The sequence below is a fragment of the Paralichthys olivaceus genome, chromosome 3 (genome assembly GCF_024713975.1).
Source record: "Paralichthys olivaceus isolate ysfri-2021 chromosome 3, ASM2471397v2, whole genome shotgun sequence".
NCBI lineage: Eukaryota > Metazoa > Chordata > Actinopteri > Pleuronectiformes > Paralichthyidae > Paralichthys > Paralichthys olivaceus.
Window position 1 is genome coordinate 16,101,720 of NC_091095.1, and position 6,278 is coordinate 16,107,997.

Here is a 6,278-nt window from a genome sequence, read left to right on the forward strand (position 1 = left end):
TGACTTTTGGTCTCAAATACGTTCTGCTGAATCTGCACTGATTCAATCCACAAACAAAGTTTTAAGATGTTCGCCTTTTTGTTAAGAGACATTTGCTGCACGTTTCTCCCTTAATGTTCTTTTTGAATTCGAAGCGGTGTGTTAAAGTTAGTGAAACGTAACGGATCGACTTTTTTTATGTTGGATGTGTGAACCGCTTAACATAGTTACTGATTCAGTTCTCTGTCATACAGCACAGCGTGGTGACTGCAGGGCAAAGGTCAAGCCATAATAAATGTGTAACAATTATGGAGAACACAAACGTGTGTGTGTGTGTGTGTGTTTGAGAGAGAGCGAGAGATCAAGTTCAGAGTAGAAATAAGATTCATTCATGTGTAAAAACACTGCAGCTGCTGTGATGAGGATTATGTGGGACTAGGCAGTGCTCCGACACACACACCTAACACACACACACGTTTGTACTTCTATCTTATTGAGGACACTCATTGGCATTATGCATTCCCTAGTCCCTTACCCTAACCCTTACCATCCAATCTAAATGCCTAACCCAAATCTAAACCTCATTATAACTCTAAAACCAAGTTAACAACCGAACCAGACCAAATAGTCCATTAAAGGTGGGTCAGAAAGGGAAATGTCCTCACTTACCCAAAATGTCCTCACTCCATAGGTTGTAGGCTCAAAATGGTCCTCACAAAGATAGGTGTACAAGACACACACACACACACACACACACACACACACACACACACAGTGTGAATATATTCAACAGTTAATATTGAACAAAGTTATGAAAGTTGCTGCCCACAGTAAGAAGTTGCAGCATTAAGGCTTCCTGTTTTCTCAGGTGAATCAACAGCTGTTAGATAAACATTGATGCCAGACAAGCATCCGGTGAGATGTTTGTGGATCAACACACACACACACACACACACACACACACACACACACACACACACACGCACATACACAGGAGTTTTCCTCAATCACTGACTGGTTTTTATTGAAGAGAAAACACTGCTGTGGTGTCAGTGAAGGGAAACCTTAAGACTTCAAAAAGTCTTACGGTAAAAAAACTAAATCAATAATAAAACTACATGGCACAATAGAGTGACCAAATTCAGTCAAGCTAATTTTACACGATTACACACAAACAAACATAAAATGGACAGGAGTGATATTATAACATTTTTGGTGGAGTTAATGGAAGTATAACTATGTAAAAATGTTCCACAAACAAGTATATAAAGAAATAGTACAAGCAAAACAGACTCTAGGTATCAAAAGTAAAAGCTCTTTGTCATATTACATTATTTGATTGTTAATATATGAGCATCACTGACGTAGCTGGTCAAAGTGGAGTTTGTTATAACTAGTTACACTAGTTTTGACCAGATTTAATCTAGTTCAGTCTTGTTGCTCTCAGGAGAAGTTGGAGGAAGTCTCTTTTATGGAACTGTTCTAATATGTTTTATATATTGTATTTCATTAGCTTGACATACCTTTTACTATACATTCTTAATTTGAAAAGTAGTAATACAGCTGGTGAATAAATATGGGGGTGTAAAAAAGCACAGTATTTCCCTCCAGGGAAATTGAAGACTACAAGGAACTTAAAACTGTACTTATGTACAGTACTTGAGTAAATGTACTCAGTTACTTTCTACTAATATGTGACATCATAGCCTCCCTTGAAATACTTGAGCCGCAATGTGCCCATGACTCAGACCTTCACCATGACTCAGCGTGTTGAAATCCTCTCAAATTCTTGACACAAAAATGTAATGAGTCTCCACCTAAAGTATGTTTATATTTAGCCCTGACTCATGGCTGGAGCTCATTGATATATATAGATAAAACATTAAAATGCCACTCTAATCACACTCCAGATAAATCAAGTGTCTGAAGAGGACGGGGAGGAGGAGGGTGGTAAAGTCATCTGACCATGACTCCCTCTGTGACTTTGAGTGCCCGAGTGATTGCTGGGAATGAATGAGAGCGTGATACAGGCAGGAAGAGTGACTAAACACGCTGTTGTCTGGATGGACTTCCACTGAACTGTCCTCCACTCTCTGCCTTCCTCTGTCTGCCGCTTCCTCGCCCATTTCCTCTCTCTGTTGTGCTCCTTCACTCAAACATTCACTGCAGCTCGGTTTGGTGTTTATAGCACTGACTTTTCAAAATCTCCCACTCTCTCATTCTGCAGGTATCTCTGACTCCAGAGCTGCAGCACCCAGATCTGACACTACTTTACAAGCATTCTTCTTCCTCTTAATAATAATAATAATAATAACAATAAAGTTCTTGCTCATTATAACTTTTGGGTTTTTATGTTAAGTCTTGGCCTTACCATGCTAAGTGATTTGTATGTTGTATGTTGTGAAACAAATAAAATAGAATTGAGTAGAATCTCATCTCACGTTACCTCCACCTACTCACTCACATGTATTTTAATACCTCAGTGGAACTCGGCCATATTGTTCCTTAACTTTTCTTGCTTTTCCTCTCTGTCTCCGTCTGCTGACACATTCAGTGTGACCAGAACCACCTTACACAGCTGGGAAGGTGAAGCTGTAAAGACTTTGACACCACACACACAAACACTACACACACTCGATATTCTCTCATGGGTGAGAACAAACACAGACCAAACCAACCTCTTTCTCTCTCTTGCCCTTATTTTCTCCCTCACACACAAGGAGACATTTCTCTAGGAAAAAACAATGGTGAATCATGTACAGAGCAAACATCCTTAGTAAATTCAAGAAAAACTCTTTGCTGGAAGAAGAGTTCAGATTCTTTAATAGCCACAACATCTCAATGAAAAAAGATATATATTACATTTTTTCTCTGGCTTTTATTGTCCTTCGTTGTTTATTTATTTTTCAGAATCGTATCTTATTTATTTTATTATATTTCAGTTAATGATGTTATTGTTGTACTTATGTGTGTTTTTTTTTACTTGAGCAGCAATTTGATCAACACTGTTTGATTTAAACATGTTTTATGATATATCTGAGGCTAATTCTTAAAAATGCTAAATTGTTGAAAAGTTGACTATATGATCTGCATGTAAATCTTAATATGAAAAGACTAATATTTAGAAAAGACTAGTTTTACAAGACTACAACCAACTGCTCTCAAATAAATGTGGAGTAACAATTGAAAACAATGTTCACCTCTGAAATCTGAAGGATGTGGAAATACTCAAATACATATAATAATATATTAAAATCCAATGTAAGTTTCATTTATGTAAGTAAATGTTCTTCCACCTTTGAAAATACAAAGCAACAACTAGAAGAAGTCATGATAAATAATGGATCATGTCAGTTCACACTTTCACACCTCCACACTGCCCTCAGCTGGTGAACAGAGGAACCCAATACTGTGAACTCAAATGCAAGTTTCTATTTTTTTCCTTTGTGCTTTCTTGTTGTCAGGGATTATTTCAGATCATCATAAACATGAATAATATGAGATGGATAGATTGTTCATAATATTTGTCTTTCTCTTCATCAGCTGTGAGTATTGTTGCTATAGTGCAGCCAGGGCCCTGTCTGTACAGTGTTACCCTCACTTGCCTCATGCACACACACACACACACACACACCCACACACACACACACACAGTCACTGAGTAGAGAGGAGCTCTTGTTGACACTGAACAGTCATTATCAGTGTGAGGAAAAGAACAGAGGGAGACAACAGACACTTTCACTGGATCAGTGATTGAGAGACTAAGAAGAAAAAAAGAAAAAGTTGAGGCACACTGAGTGTTTCAGGAGCGAAGTTATCTTTGGCCCATTTCCTTCTCCCTTTTCACTTCCTCCTGGATGTGTGCATGTGTGAATAATGGACGTATATAAATGTGTGTATGTGTCAATCACTGACTCATTTCATCCACTTACGCAACAATATGACTTTATTATACAAACCATTACCGCCCTCTGATGAATATGAATATGAATGTTTTATCTCTGCATAATAGACATATTTCCATATCAGATTTTATGATTTTTGTGTATTGGGTCTAATATGTCGGTACTATGTCAAAGTGAAAACACAATTGTCTGGTCATACAGACAAACAATAGTAAACACTGTATATAAAAGCAAATTTAAAGGCAACAAAAATGGCCAAACAAAGGACCTTTAACTTGAATTTTCTAATTGTCCATTTATTTAAATAAGCCTGTTTTACTATTTGGTATATCCTTTTAAATCAACTTATTTTATACATTTTTTGATTATTTTACATTTTACTCACTTGAATACATATATTGTCTTTTAGTCTCTCTTAGGATTTATTTTGACTCTATTTTGTCCTCTTTTTATAAACACTGCTCAAAGAAATCGAGGGGACACTGAATCGCCACAGTATGACACAAGTTAAACTTCAGGGATATCAATCTGTCCATTTAGGAAGCACAAGTGATTGTGAATCAATTTCACCTGCTTTGGTGCAAATTAAAGTGACAACAGGTGCAATGGATAAGCAAAAGCAAGACAAGACCCAAAACAGAATGATTTTACATGTGCTGGCCGCAGCTGCTCTCTCCTTAACCTTCCTGACTGATTCTTCCCTAGTTGTGTGTTCTGCTACAGTCCTTGTCACTTCTGGTAGCACAGTCTTAAGAGCATGGAGGACATACCAGGAGACCGGCCGTTACACAAGCAGAACTGTACAGGGCCGTAGAAGATGTGACCTCCAGCAGGCTACAGGTGTGCAGACTCCATGAGGGAGGCATGAGGGCGTCCTCTAGTGGGACCTGTGCTCATAGTCCAGTACCATACAACTCGATTGGCATTTGCCAGAGAACACTGGAAGTGGAAGTTTCGTCTTTGGTGCCACGTTCTCTTCACAGATGAGAGCAGGGTCACACTGAGCACACTTGAAAGGCATGAAAGAGTCTAGAGAGGCCGTGGTGAAAGTAACTTTATCCAGCATGACGGTTTAGCGGTGGGTCAGTGATGGTCTGGGGAGGCGGACCCCCATGTCATAGCCAACGGTTCTCTGACTGCTGTTATAAAATCCAGCCCTCAATGGGTTGATGATTTTGGTTTCCATCGACCGATGTTATGTCATTTTGTTCTCAACACGTTTTTCATCTTGAATAATTTGTTCATCTAGATCTGATGTTTGAGTGGTCCCAGTTTCTTTGCATTTTTACTTTCTATTTTTCATCCTTTCAGTAATTACATTTTTCATTAGTATAGCTTGTAGCTTGAAATTGAATTAAAATAGCCTACAATAAACATGTCAACAACTAGCTGACTTTGACTTGGTATCATGGTAAAGACCTGATACCTGGTGCAGAGTGGTGAGTTGCATGAATATCCCTCGATTTAGAGACAAACCATTCACACACATGGGCATTTCAGGAGAACACAGAGGAAGGCTGCAAGGAGAGCATGCACTGCACCACGATGCCACCCGCTGACATAAAATCCTAGAAACATAAAAGCATAAAGACATGAGTTTTCACATACACACACACACACACATATAAGTATAGGTCAATATACAATGTAAAATATTTTAAAATCTATGATATACTTTGTTTAATAAAGGCCTGTAGTCAATAATAATAGTATGATCTATTGGATTATATGAGGTGTGTTATTTACAGGCCTCATACAGCCCCCCCCTAAAAAGTGTAGTTGCCATTCCACATACGACCAGCAGACAGCAGCATCCTTCCTCTCTTACTATTGCAGCACTGAAAGGGACAATACCTGAGGAGGCAAAGGTGCATCTGAAGCATCTTATACAGAAACAAATTTCTTAATATGACATAAATAAACTGGTTATGAATAATAAACTAGAAGTAGAGCAGTAGAGCACATTCCTCCACCAGGGCCTAACAATCAAATGAAATTCATGTCACTCACACTTGTAGAAATCAGTCCTCTAAATGTGCTAGATTTTTTCATTAATTTCAAATAATTTCTTGGGAATCTTGTGAAAAATATACAAAGTTAAAGAAAGTGATTAAAAAATTCCTGGATATGCTGCTCTGTATGAATTCGCAAATTCTGCGCCATGTAATGGCCAATGGACCATCCTTGCACCAAGTTTCATGGATATCTGTTTCAGCAGTTTTTATGCAGTCCTGCTGACAAACAAACACACACACAGACGTACAGGGATCAAACACAACTTCCAGGCCAGTGTTGATGAAGCAGGATTAGAAAAACTGCACCTTTATCTCGTCAAAGAACTAAAAAAGATGACAGCAACGGAATACAGAGATGTTTTGTTCAATATTCAAACTG